Raw genomic sequence first — 19081 nt, 5'->3', positions numbered from 1 at the left:
GCCTCCTTGCCGCGCCTTATTCTCACTGCCCTCCAAAGCTCCTCTTCAGTCCTACAGACGTCACCGGAGAAGGTAAGGCGTGACGCTGCTGCAATGCCCGACTGAAGCCCGGCGCGCATCACTGCAGCAAGTTTGAGGCAGATGGGGACCGGGCAGCCGGGAACAAAGCCAGCTCCCGCAACACGCCCCGGCCATCCCTTGTGTCATTCAGGGTCCATAGAGTTGCACAGACGCCCCCACCCCCCCTTCCTGAATGTCAATGCGAAATGGTGCAGGGATATAAGAGAGGTATTTCGCATACGCCACACGCTTCCGAACGTCCCGTGTGTGAAGGATGCAGGAATGCAACCCGGAAGTGTTATAAAACCTACATGTTCCACGATATATTACCGCAGTGGAGTTTAGGCTGCAGGGAAGTAGGAATTCCTAATTTATGTGCGGATTACGAAATTCAGGGACTCACAAGGGGAGGGGCAGGGTCGAGAGGGATCAATGACTAAAATGCAGCCGAATAATTAAGGAGGCAGTGACAAACGTGAATTGTAGAAGTGGGGGACTGGTAAATTCTTGCCCATGGCTGCTTGCATTTTTAAATGTTCATGTAACATTGAAGGTGTCTGTATGCTGAGGTGGTAAACTCTATTGGAGGGGATTCCTTTTGCAAAACTAGTAAATACCTCATAGTCCTAAACCTTTCCTTAAATACTTACCTAGACAGTAAAGCACGTGAATTGCAACATGTTTTTTGCCAATGCTGTGAGGCAGGATCTTAAGTTTTGTCACGGTTTCGCGGGGCGACTCATATGAGCAGAGATAGGAAAAAAAACAAGGTGCCGCTCGATAGAGAGAAATTACTTCTGTATCAAGCAGGGGTAGGTTGAGCGCGTGAAGAGGTGGGGAAGGGGAGAAGTCAGGACCGAATCTATTCTAAGTCCCGGTAGTAGTGCAGGCATTTTCTCCACCCCTGTCATTTAAGGTTGCCACGCCTGTAAGTCTCAAAAGCTGAAGAAATCGGGAAAATCCAGAGAAAAGTGCTTGCTGTTTCTCATCATTTCTAAAGTCGCACCTCTCACCGTGTCTACCTGCTGCGTTTTCACTGCTACGTTTAAACATGGTGTCTTTCTTATATGGTCTGTGTGGTACAGGGCACATTTATTATCCTCTGACTGCGCATTGCAGGCAGCTCGGAAAGCAAGTCACCACAGACATGACAACACGCTTCTCTCTCACAGCAGGGGCACCGCCTTCCTGCTGGGACCCGGGAAAACATCAAAATACCCAGGGGCGACATAGGAAACGGCAAAATGGACAAAACAATAAACAGGTGCATATTACTAACCATAAAGCAAAGAGCTCAGAGTGAGCTCGTAATTTGGAGGGCACAGCCACGCCCAGTTAGAGAGAGTCTCTCTGCAGGACTGGAGGTCACTGGGAAAACCTGCAGTCTGAGCCCGAAGCATTGTGGGTAATTAAGGCTCTTCTCTCTTCATTACAGAGACTAGCGTTGTAATGAGAAGTTTGTCTGTGAACTAATCCAGATTGGAAAATAGATCTTGTTTTATCAGTATCAATATTTATTTATCCATAGCTACATCCTTAACTGTATCTATATTGGCATCTATATCTATTTCCCACCAAAAAACTGAAGTTGAAAGAATGTTAAGGTTGGCTAATATTTTTTAATTTATTTGTGAGTTTTATATAGCACAAACTTGACCCGAAGGTATTAGAGTGCTTTACAGAGTAAGCACAAACTATAATAACAAGAGGTACATAGTGGGCACATAGAGATAAATATAGTAATGGTGAAAATAAGCACAACAAAAATAACAAGAAGTACATAAATGGTTCAAAAAATGTATAGAGTAATGGAAAAAATACACACGATGCACAACTGGATATTTGAAAAAAGCAGCACGTGCCAGGGTTACATACTACACTGATAAAAATACACAGCCTCAATTGTATGAAAGAAGAGTCAGAAAGACAGTAGGATACAGGAGAACAGAAAGACCTGAGGTACATATGAAAGGGAGTTGCTAGGGAAGGAAGAGTAGATGCATAGACAAGGTATGTTGACAATGACTTCACCATAAAAGCTAATAAGTCATTAAATTAATGAGTTAAAGGGCAACCTTCACATTTTGTTCCCACCCCAATATACAAAGCTAACATTCACCCCCACCACTCTTACAAGTTGAGAGAGCTTGAAACGAGATGTGCTGGAGAGTTTAATCAATTTTGTAAATAAGTGCATAAAAGGGTATATGATGTGATGACTATGTTTTTGGTGTGACACACCAGGGCTGTGTGGGTGTATGATGGGTTTGTGGCCCTTTCTACTGCATGGAAAACTTGAAATGAGATATATTTGATAGAATCGTTGATTATGTTTGTAAGTGTGTAAATGTGTAATGGTGTATATAACTTCTAGGGCTGACAATGGAAAGCACTGGTATATTGTGTTTGGATGGGTGCAGAACATTTAGTGTGCTGGTAAATGACCGTGGGTGTGTGGGTGCATGATGCTGATCGTGAGATGGTTCCATGGTGAGTTTGGAGGGGTGAATGTCGGTGTTTTGGCATATGTTGTTGGTTGTTTTGTTGTTAGATTGTGGCTGTTAGGGCACTTGATTGTGGTTGTGGGGACTTGTGTTTGTGAGCCTATGAACATAGCAGTGTGGTAGTCTGAGAGGGGGTGTGGTGATATTTACTAGTTCTTGTGTGGACATAAAATTATGTGAATGCAGTTTTTTATGATGTTGGGTGGGTACATATGATAGCGAGTGTTTTGTCATAGGATGCTGAGTGAATGAACGTAAAGTGTGTTGGCAAATTAGGGTGGGTTGGTTGATGTTTGTTGTTTATTGTGTGGATGTATTTATGATGGTGGGAGTATTGCCACATGGCATAGTTAAATAAGTGTTGTTTTGTGCAGTGTGTTATATTTTGTGTACAAAGATGTGTGGTAATGTGAAGATTTTCTCTTGACGGTGGAAGACAAGGCTGAGTTAGTACAGTGGGGTTGGGACATGAGATGAATATAGGATATTAACTCCTAAAGTTTGTGACAATATATATTATATGCCAAAACCTTCTTACAGCCCCTCAATGTGTAGCCCTGCTTTGCCCCTGCAGCCCATCTATGTGCCCGCATTTATCTGAATCCCCTATATGTGCTCCGTTATGTCCCATGTATGCGCTACCCGTCCCCTGTAGCCCCTCAATGTTCCCCTGCAACACAGCAACCTCTGTGTTCTGCCCTGACTCTGCTGCCCCTGAGTGTGCCTGCCCTCAGCATTGTGCAGGCCACATATAAAAGGTTCAGCTGGCACCCACTCCTGCTCTTTATTCCCATTTGGGAGCAAGGAACAGCAACAGGTGCCAGCTCACTTGCTTTTCTTTTGCAATATTGAGCCCCTTTTCCTTGGGCAAGTTGATGGGCCCAGGGGCCATTCCTTCCCTTGCCCTTGTGCAAGGTGAGGTGGGTTGGGGGCAGTTTGCTCCTCACCCATGGGCAACCCAATGATGAGTTTTTTATTACCTTCAACCTTGGCAAGGAGTTGGGGATATGGTCAATTTTCCCCTCTCTCTTGTGGGCAAGGTGAGGGGGGCATTTCCCACCTTGCTCTTGCTCTAGGTAAGAGAGGTTCAGGCAAACATCCCTTGCTCTCTTCCAAGGAGATAAGACGGGGAAGCACAACTTTAAATACAATGAGGTTCAGTGGTATTATTGATAGGGCTAGCGGTGCCACTCAGGAGGGTAACACGAGTGATATCTTGATCTCGGTGCTGCAAGCTAAGGAGAACCACTAGTCTCCCTAAATCAGTGATCAGGGCCACTTTAATACATAGATGCAAAATCCCCAGCACACGATTTAAATGTAGTAAAAATGTCTGAGTGCAAAGTGTGAGCACAAATTCAACACCGGTACATTGATTCTTGTTCTCTTTTTCTTTTTTATTTCCTCAGGTCTTCAAACAGCCAACACGTGTTTCGTCGCTAACTTGGGAAATCGTCCCGCAACTTTATCACTGTGGTGAAACATCCGACCCACAGAAGGGTTCTGTTCTCCTAGAAGTCTGCTGGTGTGAGCTATACATCACCCAAAAAGTTCTGGCTTGACGTCAAATTCGTTATCAAACGTAAATCATAATCGCCGGTCTGCGGGCGTCCATTCTTGTGCGTTTCCGCAGACCGGCGATTATGATTTACGCTTGATAACGAATTTGACGTCAAGCCAGAACTTTTTGGGTGATGTATAGCTCACACCAGCGGACTTCTAGGTGAACAGAACCCTTCTGTGGGTCGGACGTTTCACCACAGACAACGAATAGATATACGAAGAAGAAAGCCTTGATAAAGTCGCGGGACGATTTCCCATGTTAGTGACGAAACACGTATCGGCTGTTTGAAGACCTGAGGAAATAAAAAAGAAAACGAGAACAAGAATCAATGTAGTGGTGTTGAATTTGTGCTCACTCTTTGCACTCAGACATTTTTACTACATTTAAATCGTGTGCTGGGGATTTTGCACCAACAACTTTAAATAGCCCGCTCTTTCTAGGGCAAGATGGGAGGGTATGGGCATCATTCTCTCCTCCATAGCTCTGAGTGAAGACCGGGGAAGGAGAAAATTAACTCCCTTGCCTTTGGGTATGGTGAGGGTGATGGTCTACGTGGGAGAAATGTTTCTTATTTATCTTTCCCTGGCCTTGGAATAAGATTGATACTACATCATGTTTTCCAATAGTCCAATATTAGTGCCTTGTCTCACCCAAAGCTCATTTTATTCACTTCATCAGACATTCCCAGCTTCACCCAATTCAAGGCCTGTTATTGGGGCAACCCTGCCCTGAGAAAGCAATAGGTTGTTGTTTTTAAGACCGTCCTGACCTTGCTTGAGCATCATGAGAATGTTACCTGCCAGTCTGCCCCTGCCATCACCCAAGGAGGGGAGTGCATTTTATTCCAGTGCTTTGCTTAGTGACAGAAGGATCTGTCAGAGCCTTTCCCCCAGATCTGCAAAGTGATATTCAAAGCAATGTCAAATTAACTAAGTGTTTCCAGTAGCACCTCTTGTGCAAAGGTGGCATAGGAGAGCACTATTTTTTATATTTCTCTCTGTGTTTAAGAATAATGTAATGTGTTTTAGAAAGTAATAAAGAAATACATTTTCAACTTGATTTTGTTTAGGCGTCACTGCTCCATGGGGAAGGGAAGCCCCACAGTGCATGTTCTCTTATTTTTGTCAGACATTTATATTTTTGGAGTCTACGGGAGATGCTAAGAGTGTTATTTACAAGCCCCTTGAACCACCAGTATTCCACTTTTTCCCATATCAAAAGTGACACACTGGTAGCTCGAGAGGCTTGTAAATAAGTCTCCCAGTGTGGCCAAGTGTTTTATTTTATTTTGTTCAAAATTTCTAAAAAGAGCCGGGGCGGCTCCTCCATGTGGGTGAAGGAGCGTGGCCTAACTGCTTTCTCACAGGGCGAGAAGCAGAAACATAAAATGGTATTACAAATACCATTTAATGTTTCTACTTCTCGCAATGTGAGAATACAGAAGGGTTTGGTTGGGGGTGGGCAGGTGGGCGGTCTTGCTCTAGGTCAGGGGACGAGTGGCTTGCCCACTCTGAGGGCACTGACTGTTCGGTCGGCCGAATAAACCAGTCATGAGCATGCTGCGTTTTCTCTATATAGGCTGCATGCAGCCTACATGGAGAAAATGGCCTCCTCATAGACGCCTGTGTGGACGACGTCCCAACCAATTACTATGCGGCCATTGCAGCATTGTGATTGGCGTAGGGGAGGGGAGGGGGGCTGCCCGTATCCTGTGAGGAGCAGAGAAGCAGAGACGACACAGGACCAGACCGGGATAAGCGAAGGTAAGTTAACTTAAAAAAATAAATTAAACTAAACCCCTCCGTGCGACCCCCTCCCTGCGCGGCCGCCTGCCCCCCACCCACGAGTCATGCTGGCCGCGACTGAAAAAGAGGTCCTCTTTCAGAACTGTTTTTTGCAAGAGTGACTGGAGCAGATAACCAGTGCCTGATGCAATTTTTTCCAATTCTGAATCAGGTGGACCGTCAGTTTTCTGACTGTAGTTCCCTTGCTGACTCTGTTATAGGAAAACTTACTGCAATGGTTCGACCAAGGAGGGTCTGGAAAAGCAAAGCCATCAGACCACCCACCCAATTTAGAGTGGATGGCCCAATGGCCTTTTTTCTGTTCATCACTGCCCGGGAAAACCTGAAGGTCACATTCAGAAAAAAGTGACCATCATTAATTTGCTTTTGTAAAAACAAAAAAAGTGTGGTCCACGGCTGCCAAAAAGGAAGAAAGCCATCCACTAAAATATTTTGTACCTTTAGAGCAACCGCAGTGACAGTGGTTCCTCTGAAGGTACAGTGATCACAGCTGGTCAGTTGTCATCCTTTAATCTGGCAAACAGTCATGGATATGTTTGGAGCACATAATATTCTCCAGCGCCTTGACAAGTGGACTACCACAGCCAAACTCTAAATTGGCCCTAAGGTCAATCAATTAATCAATACAGTTTTTCAGTTTAGAAAGACGCCACAAAAGATCTCACTGAAAACACAATATATTCATGCATCAGTTGAAACAATAAAAAAATCACAAAATTTGACAGCAAGATTTAAAAAATAGCCAACAGCAAAGTAAATAAGATAATTATGTAGTGTTAGACCCAGCGGTTTCGGGCTGGCAAAGATGCATCAAAGCCAATCAGACACCACAGTTCCAAATAGGATGAGAATGATACACTTGTCCGATAACCTGTGCTCACCTCTGGTAGCTTGGCCCAGAGCAGCCAGGTGTATTCTCAGGGCTCTAGTGTAAAGCATTGGCACATCACCCCCCTCGCAATATATGCTACAAAAATACTCCACTCCTTATGTATAAACACACTTGTCTTTGTATAACACACAAACACTGAACTCAAAATGAAACACACATTGTATATACACTTTACAGTTATATGCAATTGCTGTACTTTCCAATTAGCAGAAAGGTAAACCGCCACAGTTCTTTGACCATCTCTGGTGACCCAGCCCCTCAGTCTTCAACCACACCATTAACCATACACATTGCCCAGGCTGGCGCCCTGTTGACAAGACAGTCGGAACCACCTAACACAGATAGAAACAGTTACTTAGTTTCCTCCATCCAAATTAGACGTCTAGGCACCCGACGGCACCGGCATGATTGTGGGATCAATATTACCCCTGTAGACAAGAGGTTGTGACCCAGGAAGCTGGTGCACTCTCAAGTCTGATTGATGAAATGATTTCCCCTCAAGCAGAGGTGTGACCCGCTGTGGACCCTTGGCAGTCAGCTGTAAATGCCCATAAGGCAAACTAAACCCTTTGGGTCTCATCATGGTGTTTTTCAAAACAAAACACCCTGTGGCATCGGTTCAGGGGGAGGGAGGCCGTGACGTCAAGTACTGTCATCCTCCCGATCTGGAGACCGAAGACAGCCTCAGCTCCTGACTCAGGTTCCACTAACACCCCTTGGACATAATACGCTGTGGAGCGCAAGCAAGCACAGGTCCCCTGGTTGCAAGCACAGTTCCCTCGGACTCTGCAAACCTCCCCTCACTCCTCAAACTCCTCACATCCCGGCAACTCAGATAGCTGCTGATCTTGTGCATGCACTCCTCTTTCACAGCAAGATGATGGTGTATGTTGGGACGGTCCTTGTCCCAACCACGATCACTTCTACCTGTCTCCACCGCACACAGTGCAGGCCTTACGATCGCTTGGAGACAGTGAGATCCTTTGTGTCCCTGGGATGTGATGGACAGGAAGACAGCCCACCATCCATTGGAGAGCACTTTGAGACCCAAGATACAATAGTTGACACTTAGATGCAGGCCAGCAACGTCTAGGTATAATCCACCAAGTAATAGTCCCCTTCTTGGAGCACAAAAATCTCTAAGCCACCACAAGTCTGCAAATAGTCCAGTTGCAGTCCCTCCTGCCCTAATGATTCCTCAGGTCAATGTCCCAGTATTGAACTAGCATAGTATGGTTCCAAATCCCAAAATTATCTCTACTTTTGGAGGCTGAAGCCCCAGTAGTTATATCCTCCATGGTTTTTGAAGATATGATCGGTAGAGCCACCTTTGAAATGCACAGGCTCACTCTAAATTTTGTCCTGTCTGCTATCCTACCCCGGGAGGTTTGATTAAAATCTTTAGTGGGGCCAAAAGACTGTCCTTGGAATACAGGTGCCAATTCCAACCCCACCTAACCAGTAAGGCCCCTTAGAGTCAGAGGTCCGCTATGTCTTGTGAACTCCTCATTTATGGCCCTCTATCAGAAATGCACAGGTGTGGCAATCCCCTAGAACCCAACTGTAAAGTAGGAGACAGGCCACCAAGCACACAGAGCCCTGGGCTTCAAAATACTCACTTTCCGAAAGTGACATTGCCAGCACCATAATGTCGAGCCTCCTCCCTACTACCGGAGAGGATTTGCTATTACGAACTCATCAATACCAAACACTACACTGTTACTATTCTACAGGTAGGAATTAATGATCTACAGCCTTTCCCTACACCACCTCATGCTAATCCAATGTGGGAAGCATGCCCCATCGTACAGAACACACCATCCGGTGTCATTCTTGACTCTTGCAGGTAACACATGCACACACCTGCCCAACCTCTTCCCAACAACACATCCTGTCACCAGGGAGAACTCCCATATAGCAGGAGACATGCAGAACCTTGGCACATAACTTTATAAATGCCAAACCGAGTAACAGTAACCCATGCCCACAGGTCCTAGCAGGGCAAACCTGCTACACAATTGATGAGCTACCTCAGTGGATGACATAACCAGTGTGGCAGACCCACGGTGGTGAATTCGAGATACATGCCCCTGGTATAGGTGTTGCCCTAACACAAGGGACTTACAGCTAACTTGAATCAGCTAAACATATGTACACCGATCCACAGTATGCATATGACAAGCACAGCACCTTGACACTCCCGGCAGTGCCAAATGTGCTCAAGTCCTAAGACTAGAAAAACAAGGTAAAAAGATGAGGTCAACAGGCAAAAAGGTAAGGGGATACCACGCCAAGAAAAGTTTGGTCAAACATGTAGCATCTGCAAAAATATCAGCGCTGGACTACATTTGTTAAAACTGAAATACTTTAACAGAGGCACTAAGCATTGCCATCGCATCACTTACAAACTTTGAAAAACAGACAACGCACATCAGTGTTTGTGTAGAAAGCTCATTACAAGGACAACATGGAGCCAATTTTGGATGACACCAAGCATTGGGGAAAGAAACTTTGTTCTAACTGAACCCTATCCTAATATAGCGCAGTAAATACATTTCCCAGAATGTGTTAACTAGTGATAAATAAGGTACCATAGAAAACACGTTTCTTAACATTATGTACTGCCTAATGATAGGCTTTTATAACTCAATAGATTCCTGTTGCACAGACCTTGTTTCAAAAAGAGTTTTTTAAAGTCCACAGTCTAACTTTTTTAACAACACTACTTGGATAAGTACACAAACTACGCCTGTCGAAATCGACATACGCATTGTTAACGTATCTTAACCAAGGGATATTCAAAAAGCCTATACATTTAAGACAAACATTAACTATTACCATGGACATCATTTAAGGGTCACCAGGGGTCACCGCTGCAACCCTTGCTTGCCCTTTGTAACCTCTGGCACTGCATTTGCAACAGAATAAACAAAACCATTTAAAATAGGGTCCAAGGGATATATATTTTAAAGACCCACACCTGATTTTATCCCCAGCACCAACTGAATGTATAACACACGAAACACAGGGGGTCTAACAGCCAAATTTGAGAGGCTACACTGTCGATACTGAGTCAACAAGATCTCAAAATATCTTTATCGCACACACATAACGTATTAATAAAGATAAAGAAGGAAAAAAGGCTAACACTACATGCATAGAGGAGACCGGTACATCATCGATTATTCGTAAAATGGCTGATTAATCCACAACTGATTGTAAAGGGTTTCCATCAAATTAGACTCAATGATCAGTCCTATCATTTGGCCAAACCCATGTGCAAATGAGGCTGGTCCCCTGATCAGTGGGACACTCAGCTCCGCACCTTATTGTTGTATCAGGATGTGGTCCACCAAATACACAAACCGTCTATGATGACTGATCTTTTGATGGTAAAGTAAGAAGAAATAGTGCAACAAACAAAAAAGTGATTTAAAATAGGATGGAATGTCCTCCTTCTAAATACTTTATTCTACGGACTGGACACACCTCCTAATTAAAAAATAGAACAGTGCAAAAGAAGACAGTGACAATTATCTGTCTACATAAGGGCCAACATGTTTCTGCCTAACGGGTATTTAATCCCTTGGCATTCGTCAGGGCCTCTGCTCGTATAATAGTTGCACTCCTAATAGTGAAATATAGAATTCACCACCATCACCAAAAACAAATTATAATAAAACTGGTTTGAAACGGTACAACCTGTAACAACCATGGACATTAACCCTCCGATTCACAATGATTACTGTGAATTCCTTTGTGGTAGGGCAATAGACCTCACCTCACCTGGACACTGCTTAGGTACTAAGAGGCCCCGCACTTTCCGTCGGTACCTCAAGCTCCCATCTGAGACTTGGGGGAGGCCACTGACCATGATCCTTTGTCCCCACATGGGCTCTTTCAGTCTTTCTACCCCTCCTTGGTAACAGATGGAGTTATTTATGCCCAATCTGCCACCACGAAAACAAATGAAAATAATTAAATGTGGACGTGCACCACCACAACAGTGCGCTGCGCCCAAATCCACAAAGGGGAAAAGACAATCTTTCTGTTACCTCTGGAATCATATTGGTGTATTTGCTCCCAATCTCACACCCAGGGGGTAGAAAGCCTTCTAAAAACCAGGGAATTCTGAATAAGTCGGGGATAGTTCACCCGGACAAGGGCCATGCCCCTTTACCAAAGGGGTAAGTACAGTCTTTCTACTACTCAGGTTCCCAATTGCGAGATCTGCTCCCAATCTGTCCCCAAGGCAGACAGAAAGCCCTCTTGCCATCAGGGAAGTGAAAGTAAATACAAAAGAAGAGGTGGGAGCATACCACTCTGACACAGGGTCACCCAAAAAGGGGAAAGACAGCATTTCATCCGCCGGGGGGCAGATTCAGGGTTTGCCCCCCAATCTGATCTGCGTGGGATGGTATTAGAAAGCCCACTAGACACCAGGTAGGTTTTTGTTTTTTAAATCAAAGAGGTGGGGCGGCACCCCACAGCATAGGATTATACCCAAACCCAAGTGGGCAATGCTGTCTTTCTGGCCCCTCAGAAAGCAGAAAAAAAGACTTGCCCCAGTCTGCTCCCCTGGGTGGTAAAAAGCCCACTAGCCACCACAGAATTTAAATCAAAACAAAAAGGGGGGTTAAACAGCCAAACCTGACATAGGGCTTTACTGACACCTCAAAGGGGGATATACAGTCTTTCTGCCCCCTCACTCGGAGGCAAATAAAGGTTTGTCCCCAATATTACCCTGGGAGAAGGGGGGTAGAATGTCCACTAGACACCAGGGATTCAAAAAAAAAGTAGAGGTGGCCTAACCCGACATAGGCCCATGCACCCAACCCAAAGAAGGCAAGAGAGTTTTTTGATCCCCTGAGAGGCAGAATGGAGGTTCATCAACAATTTGCTTGCTGTGAAGGAGGGGGTAGAAAAGTCAACTAGACACCAGGGATTTTACACTGCCCCCAAAGCAGAGCTGTGTGGAGACCCGGGCCATACCCACCAGCCCTGAAAGGGGTAAAGAGTCTTTATGACCGAACAGGGAGCAAAAATAAGGTTTGTCCCGATTCAGAGTTTGCCTGTAATCCGCCCTGAGGGGATCTAGAAAGCCCATTATAACACTGCACGATTATAATATTGCACTGGCCCAAAAAATGAGTGGTGCTGCCTAACTTGGTGTTGGGCTATACCACCACCACTGAAGGGAAAACACAGCCTTTCTGCCACCCTAAAGGCAGATTAGAAGGTTTGCCCTTTTCTGGCTCCAACTGAAAATCCCACTAGAATCCAAGGATTTCAAAATGGTGCCAAAAAAGAATGGGGTAGCCCTCCCTGTCCTTGACCATACCCCCACCCCAGAAGGTGTAAAATAATAGTTCTGCCCCCCAGGGGATAGATAGGTTTGTTAATAATTCTGCCCTCTTTGCGGTAGAGAGCCCACTAGATACTATGGATTTTACATTGAGACAAAATAAGGGGGGGGGGGCGACCCACCCCTTCTTTTGTCTCAATGTAAGACAAAAGAAGGGGTGAGTTGTCCCCCCTTGTATTGAACCAACCTCCGATCCCCAAAAGGGGCAATACAGTCTGTCCAAATGCCTTGGGATATAGTTTGGGGCCAATCCTGGGGGGGGGGCATAAAGCTCACTAGACACCAGAGAAATCATAAAAACAACAAACGGGTGGGGTGTCCCACCCTGGCATAAGGCCAAGCCCCTACTTCAAAAGGGTGTAATACAGTCATTTTAATCCCTGGGGGTCAGATAAGAAGTTTGACCCAGTTGGGGTTTATCCCTAATGTGCCGCTGGGAGGGGACAAAATGCCCACTAGATACAAGGGATTTCCTAATGGCATCAAAATAAACAAAAGGGTGTGGGCAGCCCACTCTGGCCTCAGGCCATACCCCCATCCTAAAAGGAACAACAAAGTCTGTACCTCCAGGAGGAAGATTGGAGATATGCTACAATTGGGGCTTAGACTGTAATCTGCCCTCGGGGGTAGAAAGCCCACAGGACATCAAGTACTATATACAAGGGCGAAAAAAGAGGTGAGGTGTCTCACCCTGGCATTGGACCATACCCACACCCCAAAAGGGTGTCATACAGTCTTTCTGCACACTTGGAATGCTGATTGCAGCAAAAACAGGTGATCCTAGCATAACAAATCTTTTGTTAATGCCCTTTTTTTAAAAACAGCATATGTTTTCTTGAATAGCACATTTTCCCATTTTTCTCCCCCAAAAAATAAAATCTAGCCAGTTTTCTGGGTTCCCCCGGGAGGAATCAAAAAATGTCAGATCCTTTTGGAATCCCCAGGATGTTGGGGAAAAGGGATGCAAATTCAGTGTGAATAGATTTTGTGGACAAAAAAGTTTAAAAGGGTGAAGCGAGAATTAACCGAAACGTCGTAAAAAAGAGTGAGCACCATGGGAGGTTTGGGGTCAGTGTTGTGGGGAAGCCCTAGCAGTAAAATGGTTGATAAAATCTTCTAAGCAGTTCAAATCCTGTTCCTCATGGCAGAAGAAAAGAGAGCAGCATGGGGGAAGACCAGGTAAATGCAGACAAAAGTGTTTTTCTTCGAGTTGCATCTAGCTCGTGCAGACATATCCCTATAAGAATCAGTTGGGAGGTATTTTGTTGATAGATTTCAATCATATGTGATTTCTTTCCTAATTTTGCGCAAATCTAAAAACAGAACAACATGGATTGTTTATGCAATTGCCTTCTAATGGACAGAAAAGAGGACCAAGTACCCAAGGAATTAAAAAACGACTCCAAGAAAGAATCAATATTCTCAATGCATATACCTTTGTTAACCATCTCATTAGTCTTAGTGGACTTTTGGTTGGATGTATGTAGCACTGGCCGCAAAATACTAGTTGCGATTTGCCACCAGAATGTTTGCCAACATTGTGGTAATTCGTGACCTCATCTATGTACTAAAAGGTTGGTTCACAAATTACTAATTTTTAGTGAGTCGCAATTCGATCAACTTTATGAAAATAATGAGGTATGTCGCAAATTGCAACCCACTAGCAATCCCAGCCATCACAGCAATGGTGGCCTGCTGAGGTCAGCAGACCACTATGGTTGTGATTAGTTTTTAAAAAAGCTATTATTTTTGTGTAACTGCAACATGTTTTCCGTGAAGGAAAATGAGATGCATTTAAAAAGAAAATTAAAAGTTTGAGTAACATTTCTTAAAAGAAGGCAGTGGGTCCATGGACCACCGCCTACTCTTAAAAAAAGATTTTGTCAACATTCACAAAGAAGGAGGGGTCTCTTCAGGATGCCTTCCTGTTACTGCTACATTTTTGTAGTTGGAAAAGTATCACAAAACTTCAATCCATGCCATTCCGATTCGGTATTTGGAAGGTATGCCCTAACCACATTGAATCAATATTTGGTTGCAAACTCAAATTACAATTTGGTAACGCTACAGAATCATAATTTAGGTTTTGTATATACCTAAACGCCTTTGTGTGGTCACAAACTGTGAATGCAAAAACACTTGATACATCTGGCCCACGATCTGTTTCCAAACTGAGGCATATCTTGGCCTTTTGAAATAAGATGGGCGCTCAACTCATTAATGTATAAAATACCAAGAATTAAGAGCAAGGACAGAGCCTTGCAGCACCCCTCTGTCCAATGTGAAAGAATCAGTGCATTTCCTGTTACTGTCAAATATGACAGTGTGCAAATGTTGGGGAAATTAACTAAAGAAATATCAACACCCATTGTTAATAAAATGGAAGGAGCTACTAATATCCATGAAGGCCAGGTGAAGAGACTAAAAAGAAAGATGATCTCTAACACCCAGGTTAAAAGGAGTTTGCTGTGTTAAACTGAGACCCATTTTTACATTGAAATTACCACATACAAATAATGAGGTTTGACCTGAGACCCCAGATTTTTGGGGCTTCAACTTGTCATCTATCATAATGAAAAAAAGGGAATATTTGAAAGATCCCTACCAGAGAAATTGTCATTATAAACATTAACCACGCACGATGAACTCCATCCACTCCGGATCACCGACCGACCCCTGCCCTCACCACGTCTTCAACAAGGCCGACGCTGTCATCGCACCCCACCTGCGAGACATCATCAACACATCCTTCGACACCGCCACCTTCCCTGAGAGCTGGAAACACGCCGAACTCACCGCTCTGCTCAAGAAACCAACAGCGGACCCCACCGAACTCAAGAACTACCGCCCCATCTCGCTCCTCCCGTTCCCTGCGAAAGTCATCGAGAAGACCGTCAACAAGCAGATGGCCGCCTTCCTCGAGACGAACGGATCCCTCGACCCCTCACAGTCCGGCTTCCGAGCCAATCACAGCACCGAGACCGCCCTCATCGCCGCCACCGATGACATCCGAGCCCTGATGGACAATGGAGAAACAGCGGCCCTCATCCTCCTAGACCTCTCCGCGGCATTCGACACGGTCTGCCACCGCACCCTAGTACAGCGCCTCAGCAACATCGGAATCCAGGACAAGGCGCTGGAATGGATCATCTCCTTCCTCGACGGAAGAACACAGAGAGTCCGCCTACCACCATACAAGTCAGAGGCCTCCGAAGTCATCTGCGGCGTCCCTCAAGGATCATCTCTGAGCCCCACCCTCTTCAACGTCTACATGAGCCCCCTCGCGGCCATCGTACGCAAACACAACCTCAGCATAATCTCCTACGCCGACCACACCCAGCTGATCCTCTCCCTGACCAACGACCCCGCCTCCGCCAGAGCCAACCTGCACGAAGGGATGAAAGAGGTAGCCGAGTGGATGGCGACCAGCCGCCTGAAACTGAACTCTGACAAGACGGAGGTCCTCATCCTGGGCTCTTCACCCTCCGCCTGGGACGACTCCTGGTGGCCTCCCGTCCTGGGCGCCGCACCCAAACCGACAGACCATGCACGCAACCTGGGCTTCATCCTGGACTCCTCCCTCTCCATGACCAGGCAAGTCAACAACGTCTCCTCGGCGTGCTTCAACATCCTACGCATGCTACGGAAGATCTTCTGGTGGATCCCCACCGAGACCAGGAAGACCGTCACCCAGGCCCTCGTCACCAGCCGACTGGACTACGGCAACGCCCTCTACGCCGGTACCACCGCCAAGATCCAGAAGAGACTCCAGCGGATCCAGAATGCCTCAGCCAGACTCATCCTCGACATCCCACGAACCAGCCACATCACCGGACACCTGAGAGACCTTCACTGGCTCCCCGTCAACAAAAGAATCACCTTCCGCCTCCTCACCCACGCACACAAAGCCCTACACGACCAAGGCCCGAGCTACCTCAACAGCCGGATCAACTTCTACGCTCCCAAACGCCACCTCCGATCAGCCAACCACGGCCTCGCCGCCGTCCCCCGCATCCGAAGAGCGACTACAGGAGGAAGGTCCTTCTCCTACCTGGCCGCCAAGACCTGGAACTCCCTCCCGACCGACCTGCGCCTGACCCAAGACCACCTCTCCTTCAGGAAGAAGCTGAAGACCTGGCTGTTCGAGCAGTAGCAGCACCCCCCCCCCCCCCCAGCGCCTTGAGACCCTACGGGTATGTAGCGCGCTCTATAAGTGTCATTGATTGATTGACCAACTACAAGTGGGGATCCTAAATTAGAATAGCATTTAATAAGTAAATATTTGGACTTTCAGAAGGAAATTGGAAGACTTTCACAGTCCCAAAAAGCCCTGACTGAAGTCAGCAGCCCCTGCCCCCAGCTCTACCAGAGAAAGAGGGAGAGGCAGGGACAAAAGCCACGGTTTAGCCCAAGTGTATTGAAATAAATAATATCAAATCCATTAATTTAGGGGATTAAATGTTGACTAGTTTTGAGGCCAACCAAGCAATGTTCCAAGATAATATTTTATTAAGGGTGTTGGCAGAACAGTAGTCATTGGGAAGGCTACAAATAACATTACTACAACATTGGTCAAAAGAATAATATACAAGACTCGATTTATTGCGTAAGGTTAATTAGGAACATGCTTAAGTCAGTCACTTCCATACAATCCCACAAGCACAGAAAATCTGCTCTGTAGTGGGACGGACTGACCCTCGGCCATCACAGATGCTGATGTAGATGTGATGCTGAAGAGGGAATAGGAGCGTTTTGTAGAAAAACATAGAGGCAGAGCAATAATCAAACTATTTAAAGTCCTAAATTGATTAACAAAAAAACAAACAATTCCAAACAACAGCAGCATTATTAAATGTATTGCAACACAATGCTTTTCATAGAGCTTAGGAGAGGCCAATCCATGAAGTATGCCTGTCAACAAGAATCTGATCTAATCAAATACTTGTTCCTTCTTTTGTGCATTCAATGCACAACTGTATTCATAACTAGAGAAGATGATTCTTTTTGATTGGTCAGAATTATAATGCAAGGGCAGGCATCAGGAGGACGATGCAAAGGGGCTAACAACTGACTTACAAGTAAAAGGCGGTACCTCGATGCACGAGGGGTCTTTAGTTGGAACCAAATGACAACAAACAGCATTAGATGACACATGAATAAACATGGACACACTGTCCTATGGTGATGTCAACTCATATAAATGCACAAGTAAACAAAACCCAGGGAGACCGTTTAACATGTGAACACATTAGCAAATCCGGGGACACGTTTTTTAAGAGTAGATAGGCTGTCGAAGAAATTCACAAACTTAGGCTCAACAATAGATTACACGCAGGAAGTGCAGGGATTGAACCTGTGTAGTTGACATGTTCTGTTTTTTGTAAAAGGGCAGAACAGATATTGACAACTCCAGTGCAGGACTTCTCGTATTATAGACTTCTGCTACAAAATAAATTATTCCCACCTGGCAGAAACACACTCTTGGCCATTTGTAACTGAGGGTGAAATAGTTGATTCCCCTACAGATAAACGCTTATCGGATTGTTCGATTTCCATGTCAGTCACACCCAATGCCCTTTGCAGAAATTAGGTGTTCACAAGCGTTACATTTTTTGGGAGTAACTTTTACCACACTATAGAGGACCTCTGCAATGGTAACATAGACAAAGCAGTTCAAGATCTTAAGGCACAGATCAAAATTTTGGGTTTGGCTACCCTTGTCTGTAATGGGCTTCATGGCACTCATCAAAATGGTGCGCTCCCATGGTTTCTATATTACTTTGCCAATTTACCTCATATCCTGCCTCAATACTTTTCTATTAACTTGATCGGATACGGGGTGGCTTGGTGTGGAGCTGGAGGTTAATGTTGAGTTGCTATTGCAACATTAACACTTCAATAAAGGCTGGAGGACTGAGGTTTCCAGACGTAGAAACATATACGACCTTGCTGCACAGCGTCAGTTGGCCTTCCTCAGGACAGAACTACCAATGATACTTTACAGAGTCTGCTATTTTCCACAAAGAGACTACCCATTCAGCTGCCCATCTCACTGTGGATGGCACTAGCCTGTTTGAAACATAACTGCCCTATTACAAAACATATACTCCCTTATGCCCCTGCTACTCCATTACTTGGCTCCCCACCTCCGCCCGACACACACATGCAATGGCTCAGAGAAAGGGTTGTCATGGTTGGGGAATTATTTAAAGGTTGGATTTCAATAGACTTTCACACCCTTATAGTGGACTATAACATCTCCAGGAGGCAGTTTCTCACCTTTGGGCAAATTAAATTAGTTTTGCTTAGCCTGTGGCAGATTGCAGCACTGGAACTGCCTGTACATGAGGTGAGTGAAAACCTGCAATCATAGGTAATAGCAAGACGTTAATCCCATCTATGTCACATAGACCTTTTGCGGGTCAAATTAAGAACGGGGGAGGATCCTTTTATACCCAAGCAAGGTTTCATTCAATGTGCGATTTACCATTCATACTAGAGCCTACTTAACCCCCAGGAAAATTGGGCAAAAACAAACTACTAAAGGGGATGCTTGGTTTTAAAGAAAAAACCTAATGCCCCCAGACCCTGAGAGTTCTTCCCTAGGGTGCGGGGGTTGACCTGTCCGAGCCCAATCAGTGGCCATCAGAGGCTGGACTTGGCTTCCCCTTTTGGCCCTTGTGTTCCTTTAGGCCTTAACTTTCAAAGTGGGGAAAAGGGAAATTCCGATGATAGGATACTCGGGTTCTTAGATTTTGGCACCACATTTCCGAGATGTGGACACATAGTGGCTTTTGGAGGAATCCCCACTTGCATCACAATGCTGTTGTCCTAAAACATGCATGCACCCACTATTCTTAATTATCTTCCAGCTCCAGATTTTTTTTGTTT

The sequence above is a fragment of the Triturus cristatus genome, chromosome 11, assembly GCF_964204655.1.
Source record: "Triturus cristatus chromosome 11, aTriCri1.1, whole genome shotgun sequence".
NCBI classification, from domain to species: Eukaryota; Metazoa; Chordata; class Amphibia; order Caudata; family Salamandridae; genus Triturus; species Triturus cristatus.
Note: the sequence above shows the minus strand (reverse complement) of the source record.